General features: G+C 43.7%; 1 protein-coding gene and 1 pseudogene across 1 annotated transcript in view; one reads left to right on the forward strand and one right to left on the reverse strand.

Moving 5' to 3' along the window:
- Nucleotides 1-1618: 1618 nt before the first annotated feature.
- LOC115143764 (probable ATP-dependent RNA helicase DDX27) lies at nucleotides 1619-22336 on the reverse strand (annotated as a pseudogene).
- The window catches only part of LOC115142845 (E3 ubiquitin-protein ligase RNF182-like), a 30558-nt gene continuing 14212 nt past the window's right edge, over nucleotides 6156-22501 (forward strand). Inside the window, exons 1-2 of the mRNA XM_029682638.2 lie at nucleotides 6156-6589; nucleotides 6772-7093. The gene's annotated coding sequence lies outside the window, so the exon portion shown is untranslated. The remainder of the gene's footprint in view (nucleotides 6590-6771; nucleotides 7094-22501) is intronic.

Consider the following 22501-nt stretch of genomic DNA (forward strand, 5'->3'; position numbering starts at 1 on the left):
GGTCTTCTAGCCATCATTGATACATTTTTCATTTTCCATTGGTTTTGTCTTGTCTTCCTTCTCACCTGGTTTCAATCCCATTCATTACCTGTTGTGTATTTAACCCTCTGTTTCCCCTCATGTCTTTGTCAGAGATTGTTTGTTATTCAGTGTTGTGTTGTATTGGTGCGCGACGGGTCCTCGTACCCACTTTGTTTATTGTTACATTTACTGTTTGGAGTATGTTTTGGTTTATTGTTATTGAATAACTCCATTACACTCAGTTTGAACCTACCACGTCTGACTTCTCTGCCACCTATACACACAACTCTGACAGAGTCCCGCTCCTTAAAAGCGGCAGCTCTACACTTTAGCTCAGTGCAAATGTTGCCTGTAATTCATGGCTTCTGGTTGGGGTATGTACGTACAGTCACTGTGGGGACGACATCCTCGATGCACTTATTGATGAAGCCAGTGACTGATGTGGTGTACTCCTTAATGCAACCGGGAGAATCCCGGAACATTTCCCAGTCTGTGCTAGCAAAACAGTCCCGTAGTTTAACATCTGCTTCATCCGACCACTTTTTTATAGATCAAGTCACTGGTGCTTCCTGCTTAACATGTAGCTTGTAAGCAGGAATCCGCAGGATAGCGTTATGGTCAGATTTGCCAAATGGAGGTTGAGGGAGAGCTTTGTACGCGTCGCTGTGTGTGGAGTAAAGGTGGTCTAGAATTTATTTCCCTCTGGTTGCACATTTAATATGCTGATAGAAATGAGGTAAAACTGTTTTAATAAGTTTCCCTCCATTAAATTCCACTAGGAGCGCTGCCTCTGGATGAACGTTTTCCTGTTTTCTTATGGCAGAATACAGCTCATCGATTGGGGTTTTAGCGCCAGCCTCAGTCTGTGGTGGTAAGTAGACAGCTATGAAAAATACAGATGAAAACTCTCTCGGTAGATAGTGTGGCTACAACTTATCATGAAATACTCTACCTCAGGCGAGTAAAACCTTGAGACTTCCTTAGATGTTGTGCACCAGCTGTTGTTTACATATATGGATAGGCCCCTGCCCCGTGTCTTACCAGAGGCTCTAGCTGTATGTTCCTAATGTCGTCGCTCAGCCACGACTCGGTGAAACATAGGATATTACAGTTTTTAATGTCCTGTTGGTAGGATATACGTGCTTTCAGTTCGTCCCATTTATTTTCCAGCGATTGAACGTTAGCTAGCAGGATAGAAGGAAGGGGCAGATTAGCCACTTGTTGTCTGATCCTCACAAGGCACCCTGATCTCTTTCTGCAAAACCTCCATTTCCTTTTCCATCGAATCACGGCGATCTGGGCCTGGTCGAGTGTCTGTAGTTGTGTATCCCCCCCGTCCGACTCATTAAAGAACTCTTCGTCCAGTTTGAGGTGACTAATCCCAGTTCTGATGTCTAGAAGTTATTTTCGGTCATAAGAGACGGTAGCAGCAGCATTATGTACAAAACAACAAAACAACAAAAAAATTGCTTGGTTGGTTAAGAGCCGATAAAACGGCAGCACTCCCCTCCGCACCATTACATGGATAGAATGAAGATGCATATCATTCATTCTAGTGCGAGACGCTTCGACAGACTACTGAATTGAAACATTTAAATCAAAAGAATCCTCATTTATTATGAATTGGAAAAAGTTTCAGGCAGAAAATTAGTCTGTTCATGGCCAGATTGCGATGATGGTGATGGCCATTTAAGCAGTAAAACATTAATTTAATAAGCCACCCACTTGGAACACAAAATATGAAAAACCATGGTTCCTATTCTTAGTGTTTCAGAGTAGGAGTACTATACTCCATGTAATCATTAATTTTGAACTTGAAGGCAAAACTGATACTAGATCAGCGCGCCTACTCCTGAGATGCTTTACGAACACGGCACAGTTCTTTATAGAATATGAGTAATTATCTGTTTAAAAGTGTGTGATAAAAGCGCACTTTTCTGGACAGGCTCATCCTCTGGCATGGCCCTGGCTCGTTTGAGTGTGCAGTCCCTCTTGGCTGCTCACTCGGCGTACATCTGGGACTTGAGGATCTCAAACTGGACTCTGTCCTCAGACTGAGAGGCACAAAGAGAAAACGGTGATTGGACAAGATACACAGCTAACTGAAAAAGTACGTGACCCAAAGATGATGTATATACACACGCGTCTGCTTTGCTTTACAATGTTTATGTAGTTGTATGTTATACGAAAATTATAGAGAGACGTACACAATACAATAAATGTCACTCTAGCAAATTGAATTTCAGTGGAGACAACTAGGGAAGAAAAGGTTATCTAGCTCCAACTGCATAGTGAAAGTAATAACACTCAGATAGAGTAGCGTCCTATCCAGGAAGTGTACTTGTACATCAAGCTGCCTTGCGCTACAGACAGAGGATAGGCTCCTACCATATGGGCCACTCTGGCTCGGACAAGGCTCCTTACAATATGGACTGATGTATACCCGAATAACTACAGGATACTCTAAGATTGCTAAGTAAACATAAATGTAATTTAGTTATATGACAGAACTGATCGCTTGGAGATTTGAGCTGGCTAGCCCGAGTTGGACTTTCAACTGTTGCATCCCTTACCAGTTTATAATTCGTTCAATACCATATCTAGTGTACAGAGGACATAAATGGCAAATTATTAGTCAAATGTAATGGTTTCAATGCTATAAAGTGTGTAAATGAATAAGTAAAAGATTTCTGAGTGGAAACACTGTTGATGGGGAATTCTGTTAACATTAATTTGAATTATACAGAACAAAATGACAGACAAATCTAGGAAAAAAACATATGGTACCAGTCAAACAGAGAACTAATATGAGCACTCGTACCGATAACTCTTTCCTTTTCCCCTCTATGATGAACTTCTCGCTCTTCTTTCCCCTTAGGGCCATGTCAAAGTCCGCTAGAGCTTTGGTCACTGGCAGAAACAAAGGTGAAATAAAGTTAAATCATGAATTATGCAGATAGAGATTTTTGCTGCCTTTGGGCTTTACAAGGTGCTCATACACAGCTCAAAGAAAACAGATACATCTGCACACAGACAGTTAAGCCTCAAAAGGCTCAATTCAATGTACATACAAGAGAGACCAACAAAGTGCTGACCCTAGCTGGGTCTTAGTCAAGGGCCTGTTTTAGTTGAGCTGTAGTCGAGGTCGTTGGCATTGGTTGCAGTGAGATGAGTTATGCTGCCCATGGTAATGCACTGCATGTACTGTGTATATAACATCGAAAGGGCAGGATGTTGTGATATGAAGATGCCATCTAGTAGCAGCGAGGAACATGGTAGGAAGGTTGGCAGGCCTATAGTAAGTGTTGGTCTGCGGTACACCCTGCGGTCTTTCTTGCACTCGTCGTGCATTTGGAACCATGTCCTCTGGAGGTCTGTCTCGTCTGCGTTTTATGCTAGCTGCTTCTGTGCCACACTGATCTGAATGACACATGCGCACACACACACACAAAATACACATACACACATATGAACACAGGAACACACTACCATGTATTTGAATACACACAATATGCTGCTTTTTACCTGAGCCTCCGAGTAGGCCATGGCCCTCTCCTCTCTCTCCAGGCGCCTGACGGCGTACACGTCCTTCTCCAGCTTCTCAATCAGGTCTCTGAACTTTGAAATCACCTCTGAAGGAGAGAGAGAGAGAGAACAGCTCAGTCATCACAAAAGCACAACCAGAATTTAAAAAAAATGTGAAATATCCTTTTAAGAATAACATTGAATTGTACAACTTTGGAAGACTAGAGTCCCTCTTGAATGGGAGTAGGTATACCGAGGTTCCTTTTATTTTATTTAGTCAGATGAGTCCCGTTGCAATAGAAATCGACTTCAACATTTTGAAAACTTTAGAAATGAATCCTTACCTTCCTTTAAGTAATCAGTGATCTGAATTATTTGAATTGTTCAAATTAGCAGGGTGATATCCCTGCCTATACCGATCCAAACACTTATAGATATTATCTCAAGTACACAAGGAAGGAAAGATGCATTTCTGCAGTATTTTAAAAGGGTCCTAGTGTTGAGCTTTTACCTTGTGCCAGGACACGGGAATTCACAGGGGTCTTGGCCTTCCTGACAATGTCCTTGAGCATCTTCCTCTCTGTCTCGCCCACCATGGACAACAGAGCGACCCACCTTGCAGGTTCTGGCTGTGCGGCCCACCCTGTGAATGTAGTGCTTCATTGTGTTGGGCATGGTGAAGTTGATCACCTGTGGAGGAGAACGACAATGTTAGCGGGTGCATCTCAATCTGAAAATGGCTTCATCAGCATGGTCAGGTTGATCATCTGAGGAGAAATGGTTAGCACCATGGTCTTGTAGCGGATGCGAGCTTCAACTGGAAGCCAGTGGAGAGAGCGGAGGAGCGGGGTGACGTGAGAGAACTTGGGAAGGTTGAACACCAGACGGGCAGCGGCGTTCTGGATGAGTTGTAGGGGTTTAATGGCACAGGCAGGGAGCCCAGCCAACAGCGAGTTGCAGTAATCCAGACGGGAGATGACAAGTGCCTGGATTAGGACCTGCGCTGCTTCCTGTGTGAGGCAGGGTCGTACTCTGCGGATGTTGTAGAGCATGAACCTACAAGAACGGGCCACCGCCTTGATGTTAGTTGAGAACGACAGGGTGTTGTCCAGGATCACGACCTGTCAGGTAGGACGCAATCCAAGCGTGGGCCGCGCCGGAGATGCCCAACTCGGAGAGGGTGGAGAGGAGGATCTGATGGTTCACAGTATCGAAGGCAGCCGATAGGTCTAGAAGGATGAGAGCAGAGGAGAGAGAGTTAGCTTTAGCAGTGCGGAGCGCCTCCGTGATACAGAGAAGAGCAGTCTCAGTTGAATGACTAGTCTTGAAACCTGACTGATTTGGATCAAGAAAGTCATTCTGAGAGAGATAGCGGGAGAGCTGGCCAAGGACGGCACGAATTAACACCTAAAAAATGATTAAAAATTAACACCCGCCAAACGCGGGAAGATTTTGTCATTGGTGTGTAAGAATGACTATTTCATTAGCCACGTTGGTGGGTAGTCACAAAGCATTTGGGAAACGTTTTTTCAATCAAAAGCCCACATGTCGAAGTTGGTCACAATTGACAAGAAAAGCTACTAAAGTGTGACTTTGTCCTCATGTTTCTTGGCCAGTTGCATAGCTTTGTTCACACACTAGGTTGTTTTTCAATGTTAGTTTGAGTTTGCTGCTAGGAAGACAAGAGTGTGCCCAGTTACCACGGTAACGTCCCGTCCTTTAAAGGGCCAGCTGAAATGTTCGTGCTTGATTGAGAATGTAATACATACTAGTAATACATTTTTGCTTTAGAAACATTACAAAGCATGCTCATCCATTGATTTAAAAAAATGTATGTAAAAATATATATTTGGGCAGGTAAATGTTGAGTGGCTGGTAGATTGTTTTTGCTGGCTGACCCAAAAAAGTATTTCCCACCCTGACCTCTACTTATTTATCTCCGCACAACAGAACAAAAATCTTGCACCAGCTACTCGATTTATTTCTGAGAAAAGATGACTGGGTATGTATTATGCATACTTATTATTTTAGCAATGTCAAATGCCTGATTGACAACAAAAAAACGACACAAAACGTAGTTTCATTTCACATTGTCCTTTTCAGCACGGTTGCCGCAACTATGGTGGATGCGTAACCGGGCCAGCTCAGTACAGCTCGACTTTGCTTGGTCCAATAGTGTAAATCAGGCAATAGTGTGTAAGTAGGTAATAGTGTGTAACTGTAAGTGTTACAGGGGAGCTACACTGGGGCATCACAAAAATAGTAGGTTTTAAGCTGCTACACTGGAGGCATAGCTTTTGCATAGCAATTTATCAAGAGCCGCACGTTCAATTGTTGAAAATTAAAACAGAGCGTAATTCTTTGTGGAGCAGCGCAAGCCCAGTTGTAAGGCCAGTTAGTTGGAAAGTGTCTAGGTACCTGGGGCTCTTCAGTCTTTTGGGTCTGGGACAGGTTCCCGTGCAGCTCCCCCACCTTTAGCCCCATCAGGCCCAGGAGGATGTGCATCCGGTGGGCCTGCTTCTTAGTCTGGGTGAATACCATGACCTGGTCCTGGAACGCCTGTGTCAGCAGGGCTGAGAAGCACAGACATAGACACAGGAAACAAACACAAAACACACACAGGCAGGAGACACACATGCACAGACTGGTGACACACCCACAGTTAGTCAAGATTGCTACATGTATCAGAAAGTTCAATGTTCACCTTTTTCCACCTCATGGTTTTCCATTTATGTTCAATGGAAAATGAAGATGGAAAATTACGAAGTTGAAAAAGGTGAGCAGTGAACTTTCGGCTACATGTTGTACTTTACTTCACAACTTTATTGTGATAGTTGTCCAGACAACTCACCGCCCACAACGGCCTTCTTGTCTCCTTCCCTGGTTGGTAGGTGATCAAATACTTATGTCATGCAATAAAATGCAAATTAATTACTTAAAAATCATGTGTGATCAATGTGATTTTCTGGATTTTTGTTTTAGATTCCGTCTCTCACAGTTGAAGTGTACCTATGATAAAAAATGACAGACCTCTACATGCTTTGTAAGTAGGAAAACGTTCAAAATCGGCAGTGTATCAAATACTTGTTCTCCCCACTGTACATATCCTGTACAAAACCAAATTGTGATATGAGCATTTCAATTGCAAACAAAATATATATTTGCATGCAGAGATTTATACAGCCTACCACTGATTGACAGTGAAATTTAATGGTTCTGCCACAGGTTCTGCTGTCTCCAGCCATAACAGACCACAGCCACGCTTGACCGTTGAGTCTTGTGCAGCTTAGCTGCATGCAGCTTGCACTTGGTGTTGTTGCCACAGCAACCACTGAAGATAAATCTGTGCAGGTCTTGATGCTACGGTGCTCGCGCTACCGCATTGAAGGGGAGATAGCAGTCCAACACGGGCAGATGGGACCTCAAGATCCACAGTGACTCACCGACAGGGCGCGACACTAGATAACAAGGGAAGAAGAAATGTGATGGCGATAAGCCTCGGTTACCTTGGACCTTGACGTGAACACACTGGGAAGACTGTCATACGGTGAGCCAGGTTTTTCGTCCTACACTTTACTATCAAAGACGAGTGCACATAACTGCGGCGATATGTGATTGTTGGATTAGTCTAATGTAGGCTACTGAATGTAAATGAGGCTTGTTGCAACTGGGTTATATTCAATTTCAATATGCATAACAAATTGTCACATGTAGTAGTATAGGCCTATGTTCTATCTAACAAATACATTTACATTTTCTATTATAGGCCTATAGGTTATTATACATGAGTATAGGTTACATAATATCCGTCATTTAGCAGGTGCTTTTATCCAGTGACTTAAAGTCATATGTGCATACATTTATGAAGGGCGTTCACAGGAATCGAACCCACTACCCTAACGTTACTAGCACCATGCTATATCAACTGAGCTATTCACTATGTGAATGGTATTAAGATTGAATTCAAACGAGGCTTTTCAAATACAGCCTACTCCAAATAAATAGGGCCGCCATTTGTTTTTCTTGTTGGGAATTATCATGCATTCATTTATGCAACACAACAGGCTAATAAAAACAACCACAGCAACAACAACGTTTGTAAAACATGTTTATGCTGAAATAAATATGTAGCCTATGAATAGGTTAGAATCAGCCCTTGGCAGTTTAGTTGCCAAAACTAAATATGGGGTCCATTTTAAAAGGTGTTTTAAAATCTCCTGAAGTGACTATAGTGAAATTATATTGCAACAGGAGTTTCAGAAGCTCGCTTCTGATCAAAACTGGTTGTCGGATTGTACAATTTTGACAGACATGCCCACCTAATTAGAATAGGCTATTGTTTTAAATCTTCATAAGCCTTCATTGGACATGTTTTAAATCACAAAGTAGTAGTTTCAGTAGTGCCTAAATTGTTTTAAAATGGTTAAATATAAAAAGTTCAATGTCTTAGAGAAATGTCAACAGGAATTTATCTAAATACTTGGACAGGTTTGAAAAATGTATCCCCAATAACTAGAGCATCTAAAACCGTTTTATGTGTCATTATTTGAAACAATGTGTTGGAGGAGAGGGTGGACTCAGTAAATCACTGAATTATTGATTATGTTATTTATAGCAGCTTTATATACAACTATTTTGAAAGTGAATTTGATGAATGTATACAGGTCCAGCAGTACATGTCTCACAATGTTGTGAATCAGCACACATCTACAGATGGCGGCTCTTAACTTGATCACTCTTTTCCCGTTGAGGATTTTCCTGCTGCACCAGGAAATTCAAATGAGGAAGTTCAAATGCGGCCTGGGGTGATCTAGCGATAAGGCACCCTGCGCACATACAGTATGGGGCTACCATGTTGGCGTGGGTTAGATTCAGGCCCATTCCTTCTGGCACAAATATCTCATTGCCCACGATTGACTTGATTAAGTTAAACATTTCAAACATGGACAGTCCAGGAATATTTTACCCCCGATCTTGATAAGAAATTACCTTACCAGACACTTATGGATATCAGAAATAGGAAGCAAATCAAATAATAACAATAGGCTACACCAAAATGAGTAATTCATGAAAGTGTCTGGTAAATTGCCACAGTAGATTTACTGTGGTATACGAGGAAATTATTTTTTCTATTGTACGGAATGCTTGTCAATAGCTTTTAGTCTGTTCAAAAAGGACTAAGTTGTGATGACAACACCAACCAGAGAAGGAACATATATTGACAGACTTCGGTTGCAAGTGTAACACGCAGGATATGAACCCGGGTCTCTACGTCTTAGACCATTTAGACTCTTGGGCTGAGGGCAGACACTGGTTTTGAAGTTCGCAAGTGGGGTTACCTCATCACGTGACCATGATTGACTCATATCCAGTACGCAAGCAGGGCTAGGTAACACCGACATCTTTTAGGGAGCAGTAATGAGGTGACCAATAATGGTTGCAATGGAGATCAGCTGTGCGGGTGGATTTAGCGGAGATTGATGGTTTAACTTCTTGACGCACCCATCCCTTTAGCGGGATAATTTTCATCAACACCCGCTGAATTGCAGAGCGCCAAATTCAAATTAAATTACTAAAAATATTTAATTTTCATGAAATCACAAGTGCAATATAGCAAAACACAGCTTAGCTTGTTGTTAATCCACCTGGCGTGTCATATTTCAATACAGCATAACAAGCGTTTATGTAAGAACATCTCTCTCAGTAGACAAAATATTACAAACAGTAGCAGCCAAGTAGATTGGTCACGAAAGTCAGAAAAGCAATAGATTAAATCGCTTACTTTTGATGATCATCGGATGTTTGCACTCACGAGACTCCCAGTTACACAATAAATGTTCCTTTTGTTCCATAAAGATTATTTTAATATCCAAAATACCTCCATTCGTTTGGCGCGTTATGTTCAGAAATCCACAGGCTCGAGCGGTCACGACATCGCAGACCAAAATTCCAAATAGTATCCGTAATGTCCACAGAAACATGTCAAACGTTTTTTTATAATCAATCCTCAGGTTGCTTTTAAAATATATAATCGATAATATATCAACCGGGACTGTCAGTTTTTCAATAGGAGAGGGAGAGACAATGGCTGCCCCACTCTGTTGCGCAAGCAAAACTCTGCGAACACCCAGCTATCCACTGATGCAATGTTATCTTTCTCGCTCATTTTTCAAAATAAAAGCCTGAAACTATGTCTAAAGACTGTTGACACCTTGAAGCCATAGGAAAAGGAATCTGGTTGATATCCCTTTAAATGGAGGCAAGGCATCCAATGGAACAGAGAGCTTTCAGGAAAAACAGCACTTCCTGGTTTGATTTTCCTCAGGTTTTCTCCTGCAATATCAGTTCTGTTATACTCACAGACAATATTTTGACAGTTTTGGAAACTTTAGTGTTTTCTATCCTAATCTGACAATTATATGCATATTCTAGCTTCTGTTCCTGAGAAATAGGCCGTTTACTTTGGGAACGTTATTTTTCCAAACATAAAAATAGTGCCCCCTAGCTTCAAGAGGTTAACAACATTTAATGAGCCCAAATGATTGTGACATTATCCAATATATATATACAGTATAACAGAACTGATATTGCAGGCGAAACCCTGAGAAAAATCAAACCAGGAAGTGGCTTCTATTTTGTTGACACACCCATTGCTCCATTTATAGGGATATCAACCAGATTCCTTTTCCTATCGCTTCGTCAAGGTGTCAACAGTCTTCAGACATAGTTTCAGGCTTTTATTTTGAAGAATGAGCGAGGAACGATAACATCGCGTCAAGTGGTCACATGAGTTTTCCTCGCGCAACAAAATTTGGACAGCTATTGTTTTTTCCTCTCCTACTGTGAAAGACATTTTGGGTTGATATATTATCGATTATATGTTTTAAAAACAGGATTGATTATAAAAAAAACGTTTGACATGTTTCTGTGAACATTATGGATATTATTTGGAATTTTCGTCTGCGTTGTCGTGACCGCTCTTTCCTGTGGATTTCTGAACATAACGCGACAAATAAATGGAGGTATTTGGATATAAAAAATAATATTTATGGAACAAAAGGAACATTTGTTGTGTAACTGGGAGTCTCGTGAGTGAAACCATCCGAAGATCATCAAAGGTAAACAATTAATTTGATTGCTTTTTTTATTTTCGTGACAGCCGTCAGGTCACTAATGGCATGATACTCAGCGCTTTGGTCCCTCTGACCACTCTGACATCAATGCAAATGCTGTCGAAAATCACATCAAACACATCACCAAAACAGTATAATGCTTTTAAAACTCACCTCACTGTGATGATCAATTTGAAGGAAGAAGTTCAACAACAGGTTGAAATTGAGTGGAAAACATGGTCGTTGTGAATGTTGTTTCAAAGCCAAACACAAGGAAATGGACAGCGCTTTCTAAGGTGATGGTTATTTCAAAACACCCATACACATATTAGAGCATATGCATACACATAGGTCTACAGTATATATGAGCCCAAGGCCCCAAAATAAACTGAATTAAATGATTGTCCCATTTATACTATACATAGCCTTCTTTCTTTTATTTAAAAAAAATGTGTGTGTAGGGTAGCCTAGTGGTTAGAGCGTTGGACTAGTAACTGGAAGATTGCGAGTTCAAACCCCTGAGCTGACAAGGTACAAATCTGTCGTTCTGCCCCTGAACTGGCAGTTAACCCACTGTTCCTAGGCCGTCATTGAAAATAAGTATATGTTCTTAACTGACTTGCCTGGTTAAATACAGGTAAAAAAAAAAAAATGTTTTTATTGTTAGGTATTACTGCTGTTGGAGCTAGAAACATAAGCATTTCGCTGCACCTGCGATAACATCTGCAAAATATGTGTATGCGACCAATAAAATGTGATTTAATTTTGATTTTAATAGCCTACCGCATAATAGATTACAAAAATAACAACCTAGATTTAAGATGTCTTTGGTAGAGCAATCGCCTTTGAGTGTGGACTGTGTCATACATACTGGATGGACTGGTTACCTTATGCTACACTCCAAACTTTCTATCCATGATGCTGCATGCTCCTCAAACAGTGGTTGATGCATGGAGTGAAGTAAGTGTTCTTATAAGCCCAAACATTCCTATATGCAATCCTGTGTGAAAGCAGAGTTTTGATGGTTGCCATTAAAAAGAGGAGGATCCCAGCCTTCTACTGCTACGATATTTATTTCTCAGCTGATAATATTAAGGGCCTCCCGAGTGGCACAGCGGTCTAAGGCACTGCACCGCAGTGCTAGAGATGTCACTATAGACCCGGGATTGATCCAGGGCTGTATCACAACTGGCTGTGATCGGGGGTCCCATAGGGTGATGCACAATTGGCCCAGCGTCGTCCGAATAAGGGGAGGGTTTGGCCAGGGGTGCTTTACTTGGCTCATCGCGCTCTAGCGACTCTTGTGTCGGGCCGGGCGCCTGCAGGCTGACCCTGGTCGTCAGGTGAACAGTGTTTCCTCCGACACATTGGTGCTGCTGGCTTCCGGGTTAAGCGCGCAGGTGTTAAGAAGCGGGATTTGTGTAGACATTGTTAATGTTATAAATTACTATTGTAGCTGGAAACGGCAGAGTTTTTGATGGAATATCTACATACGCGTACAGAAGCCCATTATCAGCAACCATCATTCCTGTGTTCCAATGGCACGTTGTGTTAGCTAATCCAAGTTTATCAATTTAAAAGGCTAATTGATCATTAGAAAACCCTTTTGCTATTATGTTAGCACAGCTGAAAACTGTTGTCCTGATTAAAGAAGCAATAAAACTGGCCTTCTTTAGACTAGTTGAGGATCTGGAGCATCAGCATTTGTGGGTTCGATTACAGGCTCAAAATGACCAGAAACAAAGAACTTTCTTCTGAAACTTGTCAGTCTATTCCTGTTCTGAGAAATGAAGGCTATTCCATGTGAGAAATTGCCAAGAAACTGAAGATCTGGTACAGCGCTGCGTACTACTCCCTTCACAGAACAGCACAAATTGTCTCCAACCAGAATAGAAAGAGTGGGAGGCCCTGGTGCAAAACTGAGCAAGAGGACAAGTACATTAGTGTCTAATTTGAGAAATAGATGCCTCACAAGTCCTCAACTAATAGTACCAGCAAAACACCAGTCTCAATGTCAACAGTGAAGAGTCTGGGATGCTGGCCTTCTAAGCAGAGTTGCAAAGAAAAAGCTATATCTCAGACTGGCTAGTAAAAAGAAAAGATTAAAGATGGGCAAAAGAACACAGACACTGGACAGAGGAACTCTTAATACTGAAGGCCAAATTCAATATTTTATACTTTTTATATATATATTATTATTATTATTATTTTTACACCTAAAGGGGTCCTAAAACTCTAAATCAAATAGCTAAATGTTAGCTAATCCTAAATTTCCTAGAAAACAATGCCCAACGGTATAAAATCTTTATAGACACTTTGTATTGAGGACAAAAAGTGAATTGCTTTGCCACATTTTTTGCAGTATTACTTTAGTACCTTGTTACTAACAGGATACATGTTTTGTAATATTTTCACTCTGTCAATTAGGTTAGTATTGTGGAGTAACTACGATGTTTTTGATCCATCTTAATTTTTCTCCTGTCACAGCCACTGTTTTAAAGTCACCATTGGCCTTTTCTTTGAAAGACATTGGAAAACCTCCCTAGTCTTTGTGGTTGAATCTGTGTTTCAAATTCATTGCTCGACTTAGGGACCTTACAGATAATTGTATGTGTGGGGTACAGAGGTAGGCATTCAAAAAGCATGTTAAACACTATTATTGCACACAAGAGTGAGTCCATGCAACTTTTGTGACTTAAGCAAATTTGTACTCTTGAACTTATTTAGGCTTGCCATAACAAAGGGCTGGAATACTTATTGACTCAAGACATTTCAGCTTTTCATTTTTAATAAATGTGTAAAAAAATATGAAAAACATAATTCCACAATACTTATGGGGTATTGTGTGTAGGCCAGTGAAAAAAATACTACATTTAACCCATTTCAAATACAGGCTGTAACACAACAACATTTGAAAAAAGTCAATGCATACGAGTGTGAAATGTTCTAGCAGATTATTTGCTGTTTCTTTGTCTACTACAAATGCATAAAAAGGCTAGCATTAAAAGCAATACTGCTTGACAAGTTGACATTCAATTAAGGATATGGTAAGCCTGTCCTGCATATGGGTTTATTAATTTTGCCATAGGATAGCCTGTTTACTTTCGTTATCGAGATCCATTAAATGAGACTGTTGGCTATTGTCTTCCTCACAATTATATCTCTGGTGAACAGTGATGCCCCCCACCAGTTAATTTACAACCCACCCTGGATTTATTGTCTGCTGATCAGATAGAGAAACACACTATGCTATGTCAGCAAGCGTGTTAATGATTATGCAAAGAATCAAACTGACACCAAGGGGAAATCGTTAAAGGCTCCATTTTCTACTGAGTTGAAGTCAATAGAAATCCTGGGGATATGCACACAACACCATTGGTCTATTTTCTTTGGGTTCCTCAAACAGTAGTCTATGTGTGGTAGCATGATATTCACAGTTCCCACAGCATTGGGTAGAGTTAACTGTTGCTGTTTGTCGCTTAGTTTCTTTATTTCACAAAGAGCTCTGGTGGGATACAATAATGGCCTAGTGAGACTCAATTTCATTGGCCAAGAGGATTTGATTTCAGTTTTGATTTAAAAAAATACATATAGCCTGTTCCCAGTGTGTTTGTGAAACAATCTTAATACATATACTCTTAGTCCACATTCTTAGATGCTGACCAGCACGTGCGTTCGCCATCACGCGCATGTTGGTCCACCCACACAGGACACGCAGGTTGAAATATAAAAAAAACTGAACCAAATATATTAATTTGGGGACAGGTCGAAAATAATTAAACATTCATGGCAATTTAGCTAGCTAGCTTGCTGTTACTAGCAATTTTTTCCTAAAATGCACAAGGTCCTCTACTCCGACAATTAATCCACAGATAAAAGGGTAAAGTTTGTTTCTAGTAATGTCTCCTCCTTCAGGCTTCTTCTTCTTTGGACTTTATGTGGCAGTTGGCAACCAACTTTAAGGTGCATTACCACTACCAACTGGACTGTGGACCTCAGTTAATCTTTCAATCACCCACATAGGTATATGCTCCTAAAAACCAATGAGGAGATGGGAGAGGCGGGACTTGCAGCGCGTCAAGCGTCACAAATAGAACCAAGTTCTGCTTTAGCGCTCGGCTACGCAGATGCTCGTGAGCAGTGTGGGTGCAATGATTGAATAACATGTATGTGTAAATCTATTTTGCAACGGTGTGGTCAGCATGTAAGTGTAGTGGGGTAATCTTAGTAAGAATTATAGTAAAACCATCTGCAATCTAGTATTATGCGTTTAGCTGACTAAGATCAAGGAATGGTCATGAGAAGCAAATATCAAAGCAAGTATTTTTTTATAACTTTTTTAAATTAATGGATTCAAATACAAGCGATAAAGCTTAAGTTACAAGGCTGTACTAAAATTAACAAAGCATCATTCTAGGCGTATACTGTAGATCCTAAGGTTAACTTACAAGACCAAGCACTCAATTGAGGCCACAAGGAAACAGGAAAACACTTCCAGAGGCGGCGCTCCTAATGGCTGGGGACTTTAATGCAGGAAAACTTAAATCCGTTTAAAAAAATAAGTGATCAGGTGACGCAGATGCTAAGCTACAGGATTGTTTTGCTAGCACAGTCTGGAATATGTTCCGTGATTCTTCCAATGGCATTGAGGAGTGCACCACATCAGTCACTGGCTTCATCAATAAGTGCATTGATGACGTCGTCCCCACATTTACATTTTTTACATTTAAGTCATTTAGCAGACGCTCTTATCCAGAGCGACTTACAAATTGGTGCATTCACCTTATGACCTCCAGTGGGACAGTAGTGCATCTAAATCTTTTCAGGGGGAGGGGGGGTGAGAGGGATTACTTTATCCTATCCTAGGTATTCCTTAAAGAGGTGGGGTTTCAGGTGTCTCCGGAAGGTGGTGATTGACTCCGCTGTCCTGGCGTCGTGAGGGAGTTTGTTCCACCATTGGGGGGCCAGAGCAGCGAACAGTTTTGACTGGGCTGAGCGGGAACTGTACTTCCTCAGTGGTAGGGAGGCGAGCAGGCCAGAGGTGGATGAACGCAGTGCCCTTGTTTGGGTGTAGGGCCTGATCAGAGCCTGGAGGTACTGAGGTGCCGTTTCCCCTCACAGCTCCGTAGGCAAGCACCATGGTCTTGTAGCGGATGCGAGCTTCAACTGGAAGCCAGTGGAGGGAGCGGAGGAGCGGGGTGACGTGAGAGAACTTGGGAAGGTTGAACACCAGACGGGCTGCGGCGTTCTGGATGAGTTGTAGGGTTTAATGGCACAGGCAGGGAGCCCAGCCAACAGCGAGTTGCAGTAATCCAGACGGGAGATGACAAGTGCCTGGATTAGGACCTGCGCCGCTTCCTGTGTGAGGCAGGGTCGTACTCTGCGGATGTTGTAGAGCATGAACCTACAGGAACGGGCCACCGCCTTGATGTTAGTTGAGAACGACAGGGTGTTGTCCAGGATCACGCCAAGGTTCTTAGCGCTCTGGGAGGAGGACACAATGGAGTTGTCAACCGTGATGGCGAGATCATGGAACGGGCAGTCCTTCCCCGGGAGGAAGAGCAGCTCCGTCTTGCCGAGGTTCAGCTTGAGGTGGTGATCCGTCATCCACACGGATATGTCTGCCAGACATGCAGAGATGCGATTCGCCACCTGGTCATCAGAAGGGGAAAGGAGAAGATTAATTGTGTGTCGTCTGCATAGCAATGATAGGAGAGACCATGTGAGGTTATGACAGAGCCAAGTGACTTGGTGTATAGCGAGAATAGGAGAGGGCCTAGAACAGAGCCCTGGGGGACACCAGTGGTGAGAGCACGTGGTGTGGAGACGGATTCTCGCCACGCCACCTGGTAGGAGCGACCTGTCAGGTAGGACGCAATCCAAGCGTGGGCCGCGCCGGAGATGCCCAACTCGGAGAGGGTGGAGAGGAGGATCTGATGGTTCACAGTATCGAAGGCAGCCGATAGGTCTAGAAGGATGAGAGCAGAGGAGAGAGAGTTAGCTTTAGCAGTGCGGAGCGCCTCCGTGATACAGAGAAGAGCAGTCTCAGTTGAATGACTAGTCTTGAAACCTGACTGATTTGGATCAAGAAGGTCATTCTGAGAGAGATAGCGGGAGAGCTGGCCAAGGACGGCACGTTCAAGAGTTTTGGAGAGAAAAGAAAGAAGGGATACTGGTCTGTAGTTGTTGACATCGGAGGGATCGAGTGTAGGTTTTTCAGAAGGGGTGCAACTCTCGCTCTCTTGAAGACGGAAGGGACGTAGCCAGCGGTCAGGGATGAGTTGATGAGCGAGGTGAGGTAAGGGAGGAGGTCTCCGGAAATGGTCTGGAGAAGAGAGGAGGGGATAGGGTCAAGCGGGCAGGTTGTAGGCGGCCGGCCGTCACAAGACGCGAGATTTCATCTGGAGAGAGAGGGAGAAAGAGGTCAGAGCACAGGGTAGGGCAGTGTGAGCAGAACCAGCGGTGTCGTTTGACTTAGCAAACGAGGATCGGATGTCGTCGACCTTCTTTTCAAAATGGTTGACGAAGTCATCTGCAGAGAGGAGGAGGGGGGAGGGGGAGGAGGATTCAGGAGGGAGGAGAAGGTTGCAAAGAGCTTCCTAGGGTTAGAGGCAGATGCTTGGAATTTAGAGTGGTAGAAAGTGGCTTTAGCAGCAGAGAGAGAAGAGGAAAATGTAGAGAGGAGGGAGTGAAAGGATGTCAGGTCCGCAGGGAGGCGAAGTTTTCTCCATTTCCGCTCGGCTGCCCGGAGCCCTGTTCTGTGAGCTCGCAATGAGTCGTCGAGCCACGGAGCGGGAGGGGAGGACCGAGCCGGCCTGGAGGATAGGGACATAGAGAGTCAAAGGATGCAGAAAGGGAGGAGAGGAGGGTTGAGGAGGCAGAATCAGGAGATAGGTTGGAGAAGGTTTGAGCAGAGGGAAGAGATGATAGGATGGAAGAGGAGAGAGTAGCGGGGGAGAGAGAGCGAAGGTTGGGACGGCGCGGTACCATCCGAGTAGGGGCAGTGTGGGAAGTGTTGGATGAGAGCGAGAGGGAAAAGGATACAAGGTAGTGGTCGGAGACTTGGAGGGGAGTTGCAACGAGGTTAGTGGAAGAACAGCATCTAGTAAAGATGAGGTCGAGCGTATTTCCTGCCTTGTGAGTAGGGGGGAAGGTGAGAGGGTGAGGTCAAAAGAGGAGAGGAGTGGAAAGAAGGAGGCAGAGAGGAATGAGTCAAAGGTAGGCGTGGGGAGGTTAAAGTCGCCCAGAACTGTGAGAGGTGAGCCGTCCTCAGGAAAGGAGCTTATCAAGGCATCAAGCTCATTGATGAACTCTCCGAGGGAACCTGGAGGGCGATAAATGATAAGGATGTTAAGCTTGAAAGGGCTGGTAACTGTGACAGCATGGAATTCAAAGGAGGCGATAGACAGATGGGTAAGGGGAGAAAGAGAGAATGACCACTTGGGAGAGATGAGGATCCCGGTGCCACCACCCCGCTGACCAGAAGCTCTCGGGGTGTGCGAGAACACGTGGGCAGACGAAGAGAGAGCAGTAGGAGTAGCAGTGTTGTCAGTGGTGATCCATGTTTCCGTCAGTGCCAAGAAGTCGAGGGACTGGAGGGAGACATAGGCGGAGATGAACTCTGCCTTGTTGGCCGCAGATCGGCAGTTCCAGAGGCTACCGGAGACCCACAGTGACCGTACGTACATACCCCAACCAGAAGCCAAAGATGACAGGCAACATCCGCACTGAGCTAAAGGTTAGATCTGCTGCTTTCAAGGAGCGGGACACTAACCCGGATGCTTATGAGAAATCCAGCTATGCACTTAGACGAACCATCAAACAGGCAAAGCGTCAATACAGGACTAAGATTGAATAGTACTACACCGGCTCCGACGCTCGTCGGATGTGTCAAGGCTTGCAAACTATTACAGACTACAAAGGGAAGCAGAGCCGCAAGCTGCCCAGTGACGCAAGCCTACCAGAGAAGCTAAATTACTTCTATGTTCGCTTCAAGGCAAGCAACACTGAAGCATGCATGAGAGCATCAACTTTTCCGGACGATTGTGTGATCACGCTCTCCACAGCCGATGTGAGTAAGACCTTTAAATAGGTCAACATTCCCAAGCCCGTGGGGCCAGACCCATTACCAGGATGTGTACTCCGAGCATGCGCTGACCAACTGGCAAGTGTCTTCACTGACATTTTCAACCTGTCCCTGACTGAGTCTGTAATACCAACATGTTTCAAGCAGACCACCAGTGTCTCTGTGCCCAAGAACACGAAGGTAACCTGACTAAATTACAAACGACCCGTAGCACTCACGTCTGTAGCCATGAAGTGCTTTGAAAGGCTGGTCATGGCTCACATTAACACCATTATCACAGAAACCCTAGACCCACTCCAATTTTCATACCACCCCAACAGATCCACAGTTGATGCAATCTCTATTGCACTCCACACTGCCCTTTCCCACCTGGACAAAAGGAACACATACGTGAGAGTGCTATTCATTGACTACAGCTCAGCGTACAACACCATAGTGCCCTCAAAGCTCATCACCAAGCTAAGGACCCTGGGACTAAACACCTCCATCTGTAACTGGATCTTGGACTTCCTGACGGGCCTGCCCCCAGGTGGTAAGGGTAGGTAACAACACATCTGCCACGCTGATCCTCAACACCGGGGCCCCTCAGCGAAGCATGCTCAGTCCCCTCCTGTACTCCCTGTTCACTCATGACTGCATGGCCAGGCACGACTCCAACACCATCATTAATTTTGCCAATGGCACAACAGTGAAAGTTACTGATCACCGACAATGATGAGACAGCCTATAGGGAGGAGGTCAGAGACTTGGCTGTGTGGGGCAAGGATAACAACCTCTACCTCAATGTGATCAAGACAAAGGAGATGATTGTGGACTACACAAACAAACTAACATGGTCCAAACACATGGCATGGCTGTGTGCTTGATTATATACACCTGTCAGAAATAGCCAAATCCACTCATTTGAAGGGGTGTCCATATGCTTTTGTGTATATATAGTGTTTGTTATATTTTTGTTGTTGGGAAGAGAACAGGATGTTATGCAGAAAAATATGTTGGTAGGACACAGCTCTGTATGTTTGTGCACATGGAAGTCAGCTATTTATGTTTATTATAGATTAATGAGGCAATACATATGTGATGTGACTAAAATAAAAATACATTTAGTTGACTAAAATGGCCCACTGTTTTCATTTAGACAATAACTAGATTAAATGTTTATTGAAATGACAAAAATGTGACTAAGACTTGATTACATTTTAGTAAAAATAACCAGGTTTCTATCCAACCATTTAATGGGGACGAATTACCTGATGCATGAAAAAAGTAACGACCGGGCTGATGGAAACAGGATATGCCGCTACAAATGTACAAATGCAGATAGACAATTTGTTTGTTCGACATAGTCAGACCTTTTTGTGTCAGTTAAATTAATTACGCCAGAAATGGCGTTGATAAGGAAGTATTGATATAATAACCATCATATCGAAGTAAACTTGGAGTCATGCAACGATATGTTGTGTGGTCCTCCCACTATCACTTGTGGAAAGCATGCAGTTTATTAGGCTACAGATGAAATGAATTATGATGAACTTCACAGGGCGGTGAAAGTCCATGGTGACGCGCTTGATGCTCCTTTCCAATAAATATCCAGGGTCTTATTCTGGTGACCTGATGAATGATACTTAGCTTCCGTTTGACAAGTAAAAATAATATCACTCTTATCCATAATAATCTCATCACGTAGGTAGCCTACCCACACCGTAGCTGCAAACTGTTGGCTAGAGCGCTTATGAAAATGCTATCGAAACTTTTATTTTTCATTCGGTACATAGGAATTTAACTGCAAAAGTTATTTTTATGTGCACTACAGTCTTTTATCTGCAATAAATCAGTTTTATGGAAACACATCTCTGGTGAGAAAATGCACATATTGTTTTACACAGATTTTAGAATATTCACATTAAAATCTGTCTTAGTACTAGGGCCCCGGTTATCTGCTGTTCTAAGTCCACAGTCCCCTGCACCGCCTCTAAGTTTGCTGCTCTGTCAGGCCATAGGTATCCCACCCAGCCCTGCTCGGATCGTGGCCTCCTGGATTATCGTGTATACAGCTCCCTATCCCGCCAGGCTAGGCCCTAAATTAGTTGCCCCGTTTTTGCAGGTCTGCAGTCTCTTGCCCTGCTCAGATCTCAGCCCTCTGCAATAGTTGGTAGGCAGTTTCCTAGCCCGACAGATTTAGGGCCTCCTGCCCTACTAGGCCCAGAGTTTTCTGTACTAGACTCACTGTCTCCAGACATAGTAAACCTGCAGCCCCTAGCCTGCCAGGCTTTCAGCCTCCTGCTCTACTAGGAATGTTGCACGTGCTAGGTTCTCAGTCCTCAGCCCTCTTTGGCCCTTGGTTCCTAGCACTAGGTCCTCAGTCTCCAGCAATACAAAATTATAAATGCAACAATTTCAAAGATTTTACTGAGTTACAGTTCATATAAGGAAATCAGTCAATTTAAATAAATTCATTAGGTCCTAATCTATGAATTTCAAATGACTGGGAATGCAGATTGTCACACCCTGTTCTGTTTCACCTGTCTTTGTGCATGTCTCCACCCCCCTCCAGGTGTAGCCCATCTCCCCCATTATCCTCAGTGTATTTATACCTGTGTTTTCTGTTTATCTGTTGCCAGTTCGTTTTGTTTTGTTTTGTCAAGGCTACCAGTGTTTTTTTCCCCATGCACCTGTCTATCTCTAGTTCCTGTTTTCCCGGTTTTGACCATTCTGCCTGCCCTGATCCTGCCTGCTGTTCTGTACCATGTCACACCACCCTGGATTACTGACCTCTGCCTGCCCTGACCCTGAGCCTGCCTGCCATTCTGTACATTTCGGACTCTGCTCTGGATGACTGACATCTGCCTGCCTTTGACCTGTCGTTTGCCTGCACCCGCTTTTGTAATAAACTTGTGTTACTTAGAAACTGTCTGCTTCTGGGTCTGCTCCTGAGCCTTGACACAGATATTCATCTGTTGAAACATGAGGTGAAGGCAGCGGATGAATGGCACGACAATGGGCCTCAGTATCTCGTCACGGTATCTTTGTGCATTCAAATGGCCTTTGTTAAAAAGCAATTGTGTTCGTTGTTCGTAGTGTATATGGCTGCCCGTAACAAACCCAACCGCCACCGTGTTCACAATGTTGATATCACAGGAGGCTATACTAGCGCTGGGCTACAAGTTCCCTGCTCAGCTAGGTTTGCAGCATCCCGCCATACCTGGCTTGCAGTCCTCAGCCTTAGTAGTAGGTTCCAAGTCCCCTGCCCAGTCAGGCTCTTGGCTTCCTGCACTGGTAGGCCCTCAGCCCCCTGACCTGGGGGACCCACTGTCTTCAGTTCTGGGGGGGCGCCCGCCTTCTGCACTCCAGCTCTTGCACCTGGGGAACCACCTGACCTCGTCTCTGGGCCCCAGCCGGCCCCTGCCTCCAGAACTCTGATGAGCCTCGCCCAAGGGTCCCCATCTGTACCACCATGGGAACCATCGCTTTCAGCAGTGGTGAATGAGTCACCAACCTCAGCAGCAGCCAATGAGCTGCTAACGAAAGTTGTGGCCTGCATGCCACAATCCTCCGCCACAGCATGCGAGCGACCACCTCTAGCCTTGGCCATCCTCCGGCGTCGTACTCATCGCCCCACTGGCCCTACACTGAGTTTGAGAATAATCTGCCACCCCGTGGTATGTTTTTTAATTAATTTTTTTATTTATTTAACTAGGCAAGTCAGTTAAGAACAAATTATTATTTGCAATGACAGGCTACCCCGGCTAAACCCTCC

This window comes from Oncorhynchus nerka, linkage group LG15 (genome assembly GCF_034236695.1).
Source record: "Oncorhynchus nerka isolate Pitt River linkage group LG15, Oner_Uvic_2.0, whole genome shotgun sequence".
Classification (NCBI taxonomy): domain Eukaryota; kingdom Metazoa; phylum Chordata; class Actinopteri; order Salmoniformes; family Salmonidae; genus Oncorhynchus; species Oncorhynchus nerka.